The sequence below is a fragment of the Bubalus kerabau genome, chromosome 11 (genome assembly GCF_029407905.1).
Source record: "Bubalus kerabau isolate K-KA32 ecotype Philippines breed swamp buffalo chromosome 11, PCC_UOA_SB_1v2, whole genome shotgun sequence".
NCBI lineage: Eukaryota > Metazoa > Chordata > Mammalia > Artiodactyla > Bovidae > Bubalus > Bubalus kerabau.
Genome location: NC_073634.1, coordinates 39,475,489 through 39,489,609, shown reverse-complemented (window position 1 = coordinate 39,489,609; position 14,121 = coordinate 39,475,489). Strand labels below are relative to the sequence as shown.

At 37.8% G+C, this 14,121-nt stretch overlaps 1 pseudogene; it reads left to right on the top strand.

Moving 5' to 3' along the window:
- The first annotated feature begins 7,849 nt into the window (after positions 1-7,849).
- On the top strand, positions 7,850-12,273 carry LOC129622406 (40S ribosomal protein S12-like; annotated as a pseudogene).
- Positions 12,274-14,121: the final 1,848 nt, after the last annotated feature.

The following is a 14,121-nucleotide window of genomic DNA, read 5'->3' as shown; positions in this document are numbered from 1 at the left end:
CCCCTAAAGGATGATAACAAATTATAAAAGCATTGAGTTAAAGCCTGGTGCCAACAGGTAAGTTTCACTCTCTTCCATGGCTGCTAATCATACTCAGAAATTCCAATCCTAGAATTGTCTGAAATTTGTCCCAGTATGAAACAAAATGTGAGCATGTAGATAGTTGAGATAAGTCCAAAACCACTACTTGAAAGATAATTATGTGATGTGCCTCTGAAACTCCTTTTAGCTAGAGTCAAGGCTGGTCTAATAAGTAGGTGAAGTGAATACTGATGCTCATGGAATTACAACATGGCAGATGCAATTAATATCCCCATTTTGCTGATGAAGTAACTGAGGTCTAGAAAAATTAACCAAATTTTCCCAAAGCTAGGGCTATTCAGTGTCAAAGCGAGGACTCAGACTTCTTAACCAGAGTCCGACTCTAAATTATTACACTATTGATATAATTCAAGAAACCTGGGTAAATGCCCTGCTGCAAAATATTTCTTCATTATTTTTAAAAATACCTCAAATTTCAAACGCTATTTTGGTCCTGAAAACGAATATAATAGCATAAGTAAAGCTGTTTAGAGAATCCAGGGGAAGATACCATTATGTTCTATCTCCATGACCAATACCTTATTTTACGCCACCATCATCTACTACCTGGATTACCAAAATTGCCATCCAACTGGTCCATATTCTGCCAGGATGGCTCCTTCCAATTTGTTCTCCACATTATAGCCAGAATGATCTTCCCCAAATGTACATCTGATCATGTTATTCCCCTTTTAAACCCTTTCAGGGCTTCTTCATTGCCTTCGACATAGTCTATACTAGTGGTTCTCAACCCTGTTAGGAAAAAATTTATATAACAAATAATTTTCATCAAATTTACTACCTCCTTCCCTTACTATCCAGAAAGGAAACTCATGTAACATTAGTCCAATTTTTAAATGTTTGGCCATGATTACATTAGAAAGTGAATTCTGTAAGTTGCAGGACAGTGGAGACAGTACTACCTCCTCCCACTGCCCACCCTGAGAGATAACTGCTGGTCTAAACCCTTTGATGTGATTTGTTAAGTATTTGTGTTCCGGACTCTTCTCATGCTCCAACCAACACTATCACTAGTCAGTCTGTCTTGGCCTTAAGTCCTCATAAACTACCTAAATGACCGATACACACGATGGTCTTTATCACTTACTGTTCTGTAGAAACCACCTTCTTTCCCTGGAACTCTCCATCATCCTCTCTCCAGCTTTATCTGGCTAATTCCTCCTCACTCAGGTTTCTGCTTAGAAGTAATTTCCTCCATAAAGCCTTCTCTTGTTACATCAGGGACACCTGGCATCCTGAAATTTCCTCTATTAGAGCACATGTCAGTCCCACTGTTGCAATGATCTCTTTACTTCTTTAGCCACTCCCTGAAAAATGAGTTTCTTGAGGACATAGACTATGTTGTGGCCACTGTTACAGCTTGTTATACTTGTTAGAGGAAAAGGAAGTTGGAGAGCATAGAAGACTAACTTAGCAAAACTACCTTATATAGGGAGTATTACGATCAGCTATTATTTTTTAGAAACACATTGTTTTGGAAATGCATAAAAATGAAAAAATACAAAATACATTTTGAGAAAAAAGTATAACAAACCCGACAAACATTACCTGCCAGGTTATTAAGGTCAACATCAACAGGGATTAGTCATGTGATAGTATGTATCTTTGTATGATGTGATAAAAATGGCACTTTAAACGCTACAGTTTCCTCCCCCAAACCATAATACCAGCATAATCAAAAGAAAAATAACAGACAAATCCCAATGGAGGGACATCCCACATTCTAAAAATACTTAACGAGTACTCTTCAAAATTATTAAGGTCATCAAAAACAAAGAAAGTCAGAAACTGTTTGTAGCCTAGAACAGCCTAAAGGACCCGATGGCTAAATGTAATCTGATATCCTAGATCGGATTCCGAAACAGAAAGAGGACATTAGGCAACACTTAAGGGAATATGAATAAAGCATGTACATTAATTAATAATAATGTAGAAATATGATTCATTAATTGTAACAAATATTACCATGCTAATATAAGATGTTAATAACAGAGGAAACTGGGTACAGAGTATATGGGAACTCTCTATACAATCTTGCAATTTTTTGGTAAATCTAAAATCGCTCTAAACTTGAAAGTTTATTTTTTTAATGGGCAAAATATTTAGACACTGTACCCCCCCAAAATTATCTATAAATGCAATATGAAAAAAATTCAACGTGCTTAGTCATAAAGCTAATGCAAACTGTCATAATGTAATACCACAAGAGACACATTAGAATGGTTAAAATGCAAAAGACTCGCAAAATCAAGTATTCATGAGGATACAGAGCAATTGAACCATTGATTATGGTTATGGAAATGCTAAAATGACAATTACTCTTTAAAAGTATGGAGGTTTTTTAATGAAGTTAAACAAACATTTTTCACGAGATCCAGCAATTCCACTCCAAGGTATTTACTCAAGAATAATAAAATATATGTTCACACATACATACATAAAATGTAAAATGGTATCATCATCCACAAAAATAACAACACAATAAAAAACACAATCACTTGGAAATTCATGGAAACTTTTTGAGATAACCATAAGGTTATAGTCTCAGGTTATGCATGCTAAAGTATTTAAGGGTAAAATGTTATATCTACATCTTATTTTCAAATGATTCAGCAAAAGAAAAAAGGAAGGAAAGAATGGAGAGAGGAAGGAAGGAAAGGAGAGAGAGAAGCAAATGTGACAAAATATTAACAACTGATGATCAAGAAAAAGAGTATAGGAGTCTTGTTATTCTTGCAACTTTTCCATAGATTTGAAATTTTTCAGAATAGAAAGTTGTGGGGAAAAGCAAGCTTAGTAATAGCACTAGTAAGATGACATAAATTTCTCTAGGGGTCAATTTTTATTTTTCACTTTGCTCATTGGCCAAAGGCTAGCAACGTATATATGTAGTCTGAGCACTTATAATGTGACTCTCTTCACAAAACAGTCTGTGAACTGTTTATTAAACTGTGAACTGTTTATTAAAGTTTCTCCAGATGGTCAATTAAATTTAGAGTTATATGTTTACACCAGTACACCTCAGCTGTAAAATAAAAAGTTCTATCATACAACATCTTTTGTACCCTAGATAATGTGCAAGTTATTTGTTCAGTTATTTTGGAATCAGGTAGACATTTTTATCCAGGATTGATTTTTTTTAAAAAGAAGGCAGAATAGGCAATAAAGACAAGCTAATTTTTAATTTAAAAGAATAATTCTCTATATGTTTATTTCAATAATGCTCAGACATTCTGGGAATCCCACTTTGGTTCTTCAGAGCCTACTTATAAATGAAATCCTTATAATTCTATGGCCATTAAACCAGGGTTTTTTTTTTTTTTGATGTTGAGTTGTATGAGATATATATATATATGTGTGTGTATGTGTACACACACATATATATATGTATTAGATATTAATTCTTTGTTGGTCATATCATTTATAAATATTTTCTCCCATTCAGTAGGTTGTCCTAATGAAATCATTAAAAAATAGTTTAAATACACTCACATTTTATTTTGGACAAAATGGCATCAGAACATGTGATCACTCAAATTATTAACCTTTCTTTTTTTTCAAATGAATTTTTGGCATTTTCAAAAGATCAACTCTACCTTAACAAATCAAAAATTGCAATCATAAATACTACATGGGAGGCCAGGAGTTGGTAAACTTTTTCTGTAAAGGTTCAGATAATAAACATTTTAGGCTTCATAGGTCATGGGTTCTGTCATGTGTGCATGCTAAGTCACTTCAGTTGTGTCCAACTCTGCAACCCTATGGACTGTAGCCTGCCAGGCTTCTCTGTCCATGGGGATTCTCCAGGCAAGAATACTGGAGTGGGTTGCCATATTCTCCTGGGAAACCCATGGGTTCTGTCACAACTAATCAACTCTGCAGCTATAGTGTAAAAGGAGCCAAAGACACTACTATAATGAATGAGCTTACCTGTACTGCAATAACATTTTATTTACAAAAATAGTTGGTGAAACAGATTTGGTCTTCTAGTTTGTTGATTCTGGTTTTAGGTAATAACAGAATAACTGAAATAACTATGTTGCTTTCTATAATGATGGCAACTACTAGGACATATTGTTTTTGGCTTAAAAAAAGTTTTTTCCACCCACTGGTTTATAATCAATAGTAAGGTATTTTAAGGGGCTTCCCTGGTGGCACTAGTGGTAAAGAACCTTCCTGTCAATACAGGAGCCATAAGAGCCGTGAGTTTGATCCCTGGGTCAGGAAGATCCCCTGGAGGAGGACCTGGCAACCCACTCCACTATACTCTCCAGTACTCTCAGTACTCTAGCACACACATGCACACAAGGTATTTTAAGGCCTTGTTTAAAAGCAATATTTTCATTGACCATAACATCAACAAGAACAAAATGTACAGGAATAAATCTAACAAAGGATATAAAAGACCTGTATTCAAAAAATTATAAGACACTGATGAAATACACTGAAGATGACACAAACAGATGGGAAGATATTCTATGTTAATGGGTTGTAAGAATTAATATTGGTAAAATAACCATACTACCTAAGGCAATCTACAAATTCAATGCAACTCCTACCAAAATACCAATAGCATTTTTCACAAACAATTCTATAACTTGTACGGAACCACAAAAGATCCCAAATAGCCAAAATAATCTTGAGAAAGAAAAATAAAGCTGGAGGGATCATGTTCCCTGAGTTCAAAGTACATTACAAAGCTACAATCACCAGAACAGTGTGGTATTGGCACAAAAACAGACACATACATTAATGGAACAGAATAGAGAACCCAGGAACAAACCAACACACTTATGGGCAATTAATCTATGACAAAAGGAGCAAGAATATACAGTGAGAAAAGGACAGCTTCTTCAATAAACTGGGAAAACTAGAAAGCTACATGGAAAAGAATCAATCTGGAGTACTCTGTTATACCATGCACAAAAGTAAATTCAAAATAGATTAAAGACTTAAATGTAAGACCTGTGACCAAAAAATTCCTATAAGAAAACACAGACCGAACCCTATTTGGTGTAAATCATAATTTTTTTTTGGTTTCTGTTTCCTAAAGCAAAGGAAACAAAAGCAAAAATAAACAAATAGACCCTAATTAAACTTAAAACCTTTGGCACAGCAAAGGAAACCTTAAACAAAACAAAAAGACCACCTACTGAATGGGAGAAAATATTTGTAAATGATATGACCAACAAAGAATTAATATCTAATACATATACATATATATATATATATATATCTCATACAACCCAACATCAAAAAAAAAAAAAAAACTGGTTTAAAAGTGGACAAAAAATCTGAATAGACATTTTTCTAATGAAGACATGAAAATGGCCAATAGGTACATGAAAAGATGCTCAACACTGTTAATCATTCGAGAAATGAAAATTAAAACCACAATGAGTTATCATCTCACACCTGTCAGAATAGCTATCATCAAAAAGACCACAAATAATATACATTGGTGACAATTTTGGAGAAAAGGGAATGGATAAAAGGGAATCCTTATAAACTTTGTGGGAAGGTAAATTGGTACAATCATTATGGAAAACAGTATGGAGATTTCTCAAAAAATTAAAAACAGAACTATCATATGATCCAGCAATATAGGAAAGATACATGAACCCTTATGTTCACTGCAGCATTATTTACAATAGCCAAAGCATGGAAGCAACCTAAGTGCCCATCAATAGGTGAATGCACAAAGGTTGTGTGTGTATATACAATGGACTATTACTCAGCCACAAAAAAGAATGAAATCTGATCATTTTTGACATCATGGATGCAGCTAGAGACTATTATGCTAAGTGAAATAAGTCAGACAGAGAAAGACATGTACCATATGATTTCACTTAATATGCGGAATCTCAAAAAAAAAAACAGATAAATGGACAAACAAATATAATAAAACAGAATTATAGATACAAAGAACAATCAGGTATTTGCCAGAGGGGAGGAGGAGGAAAGAAATAGTTGAGAGAGATTTCAGGTACAAACTTTCAGTTGCAAAATAAATGAGTCATGGGTATGAAATGTACTGTGTGGGTAATACAGGCAATAACTATACAATATCTTTGTATGGTAACATATTCTAATTAGATTTATTGTGGTGACAAGTTTGAAATGTAGAAATACCTAACCATTCTTTTGCATAACAGGAAGTAAAATTCTTTTGTAGGTCGATTATATTTCAAAAGCTAACAAACATAACAAAAGAGATCAGACTTCTGAATAGCAGAGGTGGAGGGTGGGGGAGGGGGAACTGGATGAAAGTAGGAAGTAAGCAAAAGTTACAAATTTTCAGTTATAAGACAAATACGTGCAAGGGTTGTACTGTACAACATAATAAATACAATTAACACTGTTGTATGTTATATAGAAAAATTGTTAAAAGAGTAAATTCTAAGAGTTCTCATCACAAAAATTTTTTTCTTATTTCTTTAATTTTGTACCTATATGAGATAATGGATGTTCACTAAACTTATTGTGATAATAACTTCATGATGTATGTAAATCAAATCATTACTCTGTATACCTTAAACTTATACTGTGCTATATGTCAATGATATCGCTGTAAAACTGGAAGGAAAAAAAATAAAAGCATATTTTTAAACAGCATTTGTGGAAAGTATTGCACTGATATTTCCTCTCCCAGAGGGGAAGCAATCACAATACAATTAGAGTTTTATCATTCAATCAGCAGGAGCTGTATTTTGACTTTTAAGATGATCATTAAAAATAAAAACCCAATACATCATCCCACTGCTGTTATAGATTCCATTCTTCAGAAAGTCATCAGAGGTCAACTCACTTAGTATCAGTATATCTTGGTAAAAATCACAGAAAAAACAAAACAAAACATAAAGATAAAACACAGCAGACACAAAAATATTCAATGGCAAAACGATAATGTGACTGGACTTCCCTGCTGGTCCAGCAGTTGGGAGTCCACCTGTAAGGGCAGAGGACATGGGTTTGACCCCTCGCCTGAGAGGATTCCACATGCCACAGGGCAACTGGGCCCGTGTGCCACAACTACTGAACCCACACTCATACTGAAGCCTGCATGCCCCAGAGCCTGTGCTCTGCCAACTAGAGAAACCACCACAACGAGAAGCCTGAACGCCACAACTAGAGAGTAGCCCCTCCTCGCCACAACTAGAGAAAGCCCTCGCACAGCAGTGAAGATCCAGTGCAGCCAAAAATAAATGAATAAATAAATAAAATTAAAAAGAAAATAGGTGACCAATACTCAATTGGCAAAAAAAAATCAGCTTATCCAAAACATCTATGAGAACACAAGATGAAAGCAATCTGCAGACTACTTCTCTCATCGTTTACTAATTTCACTGTCATATGAAAACAAAACATATTTCCTTCGCATTCACAAATTTTAATAAATAAAACTAAAAATCTTTCTCAGATAGACATTGATGTTTGCAAACACTTGCTATAAAGAGCAAAAAGGATAAACGCTTCTATTTAATAAACAACTGTGCTTTTGGTTCATTTAAAATCTGTTATTTCAGTTAATGTTACAATTTTCAGACCTTCAAGAAGGACCTAGATGAACAAATCATACTTATTCAGTTTTTTTCCCTTTTTATATTTTTCTCCCCCTATATTAGTGATTCTCAAATGCAGTCCTTGAACCAGCAGCATCAACTAGGAATCATCTAAAATTTGTTAAAAATGAAAATTCTTGCTGTCTCCCCACCACTACTGTGGAGGCAGAGGCTCATGTGCATTCCAGATGAGCAGTACCCATAATCTACTGCCATGGCCAAGAAAGTACCCACAACCTACCGCCATGGCTGAAGAAGGCATTGTTGCTGGAGATGTAATAGACATTAATCCTGCTTTACAAGAGGTGCTGAAGACCATCGTCATCCATGATGGCCTGGCACGTGGAACTCACAAAGCTGCCAAACCCTTAGACAAGTGCCAAGTCCATCTTTGCATGCTTCCATCCAACTCTGATGAGCCTCTATGTCAAGTTGGTGGAGGTCCTTTGTTTCTTTGTTGTTTTTTTTTTGTTGTTGTTGTTTTTTAATATTTCCCAGTGGAAACAGTGTCAGACTTTATTTTTGGGGGCTCCAAAATCACTGCAGATGGTGACTGCAGCCATGAAATTAAAAGACGCTTACTCCTTGGAAGGAAAGTTATGACCAACCTAGATAGCATATTCAAAAGCAGAGACATTACTTTGCCAACAAAGGTTCATCTAGTCAAGGCTACGGCTTTTCCAGTAGTCATGTATGGATGTGAGAGTTGGACTGTGAAGAAGGCTGAGTGCTGAAGAATTGATGCTTTTGAACTGTGGTGTTGGAGAAGACTCTTGAGAGTCCCTTGGACTGCAAGGAGATGCAACCGGTCCATTCTGAAGGAGATAAGCCCTGGGATTTCTTTGGAAGGAATGATGCTAAAGCTGAAAGTCCAGTACTTTGGCCACCTCATGCGAAGAGTTGACTCATTGGAAAAGACCCTGATGCTGGGAGGGATTGGGGGCAGGAGGAGAAGGGGATGACACAGGATGAGATGGCTGGATGGCATCACTGACTCGATGGACGTGAGTCTGAGTACTCTGGGAGTTGGTGATGGACAGGGAGACCTGGCGTGCTGCGATTCATGGGATCTCAAAGAGTCGGACACGACTGAGCGACTGAACTGAACTGAATCAACTTGTGCCACAGTCAGCTCCCAGTCTTGTTTTTGCTGACTGTACAGAGCTTCACCATCTTTGGCAGCAAAGATGTTTGGATGCAAAGATGCACATATGCATCTTTGGCTGCACATATGCACCTTTGGCTGCAAAGATCTTTGCATCTTTGGATGCAAAGAGCTGACTGTGGCACAGACCATGAACTCCTTATTGCCAAATTCAGACTTAAATTGAAGAAAGCAGGGAAAACCACTAGACCATTCAGATGTGACCTAAATCAAATCCCTTACGATTATATAGTGGAAGTGAGAAATAAATTCAAGGGATCAGATCTGATAGAGTGCCTGAAGAACTATGGATGGAGGTTCATGACACTGAACAGGAGGCAGAGATCAAGACCATCCTCAAGGAAAAGAAATGCAAAAAGGCAAAATGGTTGTCTGAGGTGGCCTTACAAATAGTGTTTTTCTTTTTTGACTGCCTTGGGTCATAGTTGAGGCATGTGTGAGATTTTAGTTCCCCAACCAGGGATCAAACCACTGCCTGCTGCACTGGCAGGTGGATTCTCAACCACTGGACCCCAGGGATATCCGTCCCCCTGTAGTCTTTATTTGTGAGTCTCAAATTCTGGGTTTACTCCTGGACATCGTGTGACCTGGGGTGGTCACTTTCCCACAGACAATTGGCGTCCTTGACACTGTTTCTTGAGGAATAGTGCTGCCCTGAGTTTCCGCTCTCTTGTAGTGAATGCATAGACCCACGTGAGTCTGTGTTGAGATCCTCTTTTCATTGATAAACTTAGGTTTTTGTAAAAATTTCATTTATTTTTAATTGGAGGATGATTGCTTTACAATTCTGTGTTGAAAGGCAAAGGAGAAAAGGAAAGATAAACCCATTTGAATGCAGAGTTCCAAAGAATAGTAAGGAGAGATAAGAAAGCCTTCCTCAGTGATCAGTGCAAAGAAATACAGGAAAACAATAGAATGGGGAAGTCTAGAGATCTCTTCAAGAAAATTAAGGGATACCAAGGGAACATTTCATGCAAAGATGGGCACAGTAAAGGACCGAAATGGTATAGACTTAACAGAAGCAGAAGATATTAAGAAGAGGTGGCAAGAATACACAGAAGAGCTATACAAAAAAGAACTTCATGACCCAGATAATCATGATGGTTTGATCAACAACCTAGAGCCAGACATCCTGGAATGCAAAATCAAGTGGGCCTTAGGAAGCATCACTATGAACAAAGCTAGTGGAGGTGATGGAATTCCAGTTGAGCTATTTCAAATCCTGAAAGATGATGCTGTGAAAGTGCTGCACTCAATATGCCAGCACATTTGGAAAACTCAGCAGTGGCCACAGGACTGGAAAAGTCAGTTTTCATTCCAATCCCAAAGAAAGGCAATGCCAAAGAATGCTCAAACTACCACACATTTCACTCATCTCACATGCTAGCAAAGTAATGCTCAAAATTCTCCAAGCCAGGCTTCAACAGTATGTGAACCATGAACTTCCAGATGCTCAAGCTGGTTTTAGAAAAGGCAGAGGAACCAGAGATCAAATTGCCAACATCTGCTGGATCATCGAAAAAGCAAGAGAGTTCCAGAAAAACATCTACTTCTTCTTTATTGACTATGCCAAAGCCTTTGACTGTGTGGATCACAATAAATTGTGGAAAATTCTTCAAGAGATGGGAATACCAGGCCACCTGACTTTCCTCTTGAGAAACCTGTATGCAAGTCAGGAAGCAACAGTTAGAACTGGACATGGAACAACAGACTGGTTCCAAATAGGAAAAGGAATACATCAAAGCTGTATATAATCACCCTGCTTATTTAACTTTAATGCAGAGTACATCATGTGAAATGCTGGGCTGGATGAAGCACAAGCTGGAATCAAGACTGCCAGGAGAAATATCAATAATCTCAGATATGCAGATGACACCAGCCTTATGGCAGAAAGCAAAGATAAACTAAAGAGCCTCTTGATGAAAGTGAAAGAGGAGAGTGAAAAAGTTGGCTTAAAACTCAACATTCAGAAAACGAAGATCATGGCATCTGGTCCTATCATTTCATGGCAAATAGATGGGGAAACAGTGGAAACAGTGACAGACTATTTTTTGGGTTCCAAAATCACTGCAGATGGTGACTATAGCCATGAAATTAAAGGATGCTTGCTCCTTGGAAGAAAAGTTATGATCAACCTAGACAGCATATTCAAAAGCAGAGACATTACTTTGCCAACAAAGGTCCATTTAGTCAGAACTATGGATTTTCCAATAGTAATGAATAGATGTGAGAGTCAGTTATAAAGAAAGCTGAGCACCGAAGTATTGATGCTTTTGAACTGTGGTGCTGGAGAAGACTCTTCAGAGTCCCTTGGACTGCAAGATCCAACAAGTCCATCCTACAGGAAATTAGTCCTGAATATTCATTGGAAGGACGGATGTTGAAGCTGAAGCTCCAATACTTTGGACACCTGATGTGAAGAACTGACTCATTGGAAAAGACCCTGATGCTGGGAAAGATTGAAGGCAGGAGGAGAAGGGGATGACAGAGGATGAGATGGCTGGATGGCATCACCGACTCAATGGACATGAGTCTGAGTGAACTCTGGGAGTTGGTGATGGATAAGGGAGGCCTCACGTGCTGCAGTCCATGGGGTCACAAATAGTTGGACATGACTGAGAGATTGAACTGAACTCAATCAACTTGTAATTAAATTACAGATAAAATTAACATGATATGTTAATGAAATAGTAAATAGCTGAGACTGCCAATAAGAAATCAGTTGACTTTTTTCCACATGGAAATTTTTTCCACATTGATAACAGAATATTACCCCTTAAAAAAGAACGGCAGCTTGGCTTTCTTTAGAATTGTAGGGATATGAGCATTTGCACATAGATTCCTGGAAATTGCTTAGCATTCCAAGGCACTTATTTAAATCCTGTGAGAAGTCTGATAGTGCAGGTGAGAAAGGAAGCACACCAATTCATTCCTTTCACACGTATGAGAGAGGCTCCTACTCCCTCCCCACCAGCCTGGGGCTTCTCTCCCCATGCACACAAACTGGTGGAGGCCTCTGTGCTATACACCAAATCAATGCAATTAAGGCTGATGACAACAAGAAACTATGGGAATGGGTTGTTATTGTTGTTGTTTAGTCATTAAGTTGTGTCTGACTCTTTTGTGACCCCATGGACTGGAGCCTGCCAGGCTTCTCTGTCCATGGGATTTTTTCAGTCATGAATACTGGAATGGGTTGCCATTTCCTTCTCCAAGGGATCTTCCCAAACCAGGGATCAAACTCACGTCTCCTGCATCGGCAGGTGGATTCTTTACCACTTAGCCACCAGGGAAGCCCCAGAGGAATGGGTAGATTCTCTTAAAACTGACTGAGAGGGAAAACCCAGTAAAGTGGTTGGTTGCATCTGTGTGGTAGTTAAGGACTATGGCAAAGAGTCTCAGGCACACGATGCCATCAAGGAGTACTTCAGATGCAAGAAATGAACAGATAAAAAACGTGGCTCTGGTTTCTTAAAAAGAAAAGGAGGAAAGAAACAAATTTGGGGGCCTTACCTCAAGACTTCTTAAGTCAGAATCACTGGAGTAGGGCCCAGTAACAGCTCTCCAGGTGGTACTGATGCACACGCAGTTTTGTGGACCATACTCTCAGTTATCAGGTCCCAGCACAGGCACATCTTGAGTCTCTTCAGCTTTTTCATGTTCTACCAGCTCAGATTTAAAGGAGAGGAGAGTGAAAATGGCTTACAAATGGAAGCCTATACTCACTCATATCTGCTTCTCCTTCCACTCATGACCACCTGCCTAAGTCGAACGTAGACTTAACATAGTAGCACTGAGGCATCTACACTTCCTTACTCTGCTAACGCTCAAGGATACTGCAAGATGGAGGCAGAGAGGGATACTATTTTTCATAAGAAGAATTACAGAGCAATTGACTCCTAAATTATGTGTACATACAACATCAACTGCAATAATATTTCAGATATATTTTAAAAAGAGATCCATTAAAACTTTCCCTTATACAACATGTGCTTATATAGGTCCCATCTTTGTATAATAATGGGGAATAAAAATGTCACAGAAATAAGTGCACTCTCAGAGTGTGATGAAAATTTACATCCAAATACAAAAGTGAGTGAGCACTCTGCTTTCAATTTCTTTCTGTTTGGACTTAACCCCTGCTTGGTTAAAGAAATTAGAAAAATTAAAACTGTATACAGTAACAAGTCTCTTCCCAATTAAAAGCCATTAAAAAAATAAAGATGTAACCAATGAATAGAGACCCTGGTATATGCACCACATTGTGGTAAGCACTGATGAGGGAGGAGAGACTGTAAGTATAAAAAATGCAAAAACACAACAAACAAAAAACTACCCTAGAACAGCTACTGTAGAGTTACAGATGATCAGAGGATGAAACAGCAATGTGAGCTGAAGTGAGATGCAGAAACTGAACTGGTCTTTCAAGGAGGGATGTAGGGAGATGGGAAGGAAAATTCAAGGCAGGCAAATGTCATGAGCAAAGTCCCTGAATATCACACTTGGCATATTTGGAGAATTACCAACTAGACTGATTTAGCTGGAGTGGACATCCATATAAGAAAGATTAGAGACACAGATGAGGTTTGCTTAACTGTGGCCTTAAGCGTCAGGCTGGGACATTTGACTTTTCTGAGAGCAATGAGGAACATTTAAAATTCTAGGGATATGATGAAAGCAGTATTTCAGGAAGACTGATTTGACCAGTCATTGGAAGGACTGATGCTAAAGCTGAAACTCCAGTACTTTGGCCATCTGATGCCAAGAACTGACTCACTGGAAAAGTCCCTGATGCTGGGAAAGATTGAAGGCAGGAGGAGAAGGGGACAATAGAGGATGAGATGGCTGGCTGGCATCACCGACTTGATGGACATGAGTTTGAGTAAGCTCCGGGAGTTAGTGATAGACAGGGAAGCCTGGCGTGCTGCAGTCCATGGGGTCAAAAACAGTAGTACACAACTGAGCAACTGAACTGACCTGATTTGACCAAACGTGTAGAGTAAATTACAGTTAGGCTTCACAAGCTGTCAAATGCGTATGAAATCACCTGGGATCCTATGATTCAGTAGATCTGGGGAGGCCGAGATTCTGCATTTCTAACACTCCTAGTGATGCCTAAACTGCTGGTCCTCAGACAGTACTTTGAGTAGTGTGGGATTATGATATGTTTTAAATTCAAAATATCCACTGAGGCATAATAAAGAAAATGTCATACAGAAAAAAATAATTCTTTACAAATTTATTATTCTAGTCTGTTAAATTTCTTTGCAAGGAGCAGTCATTTCTCACTCA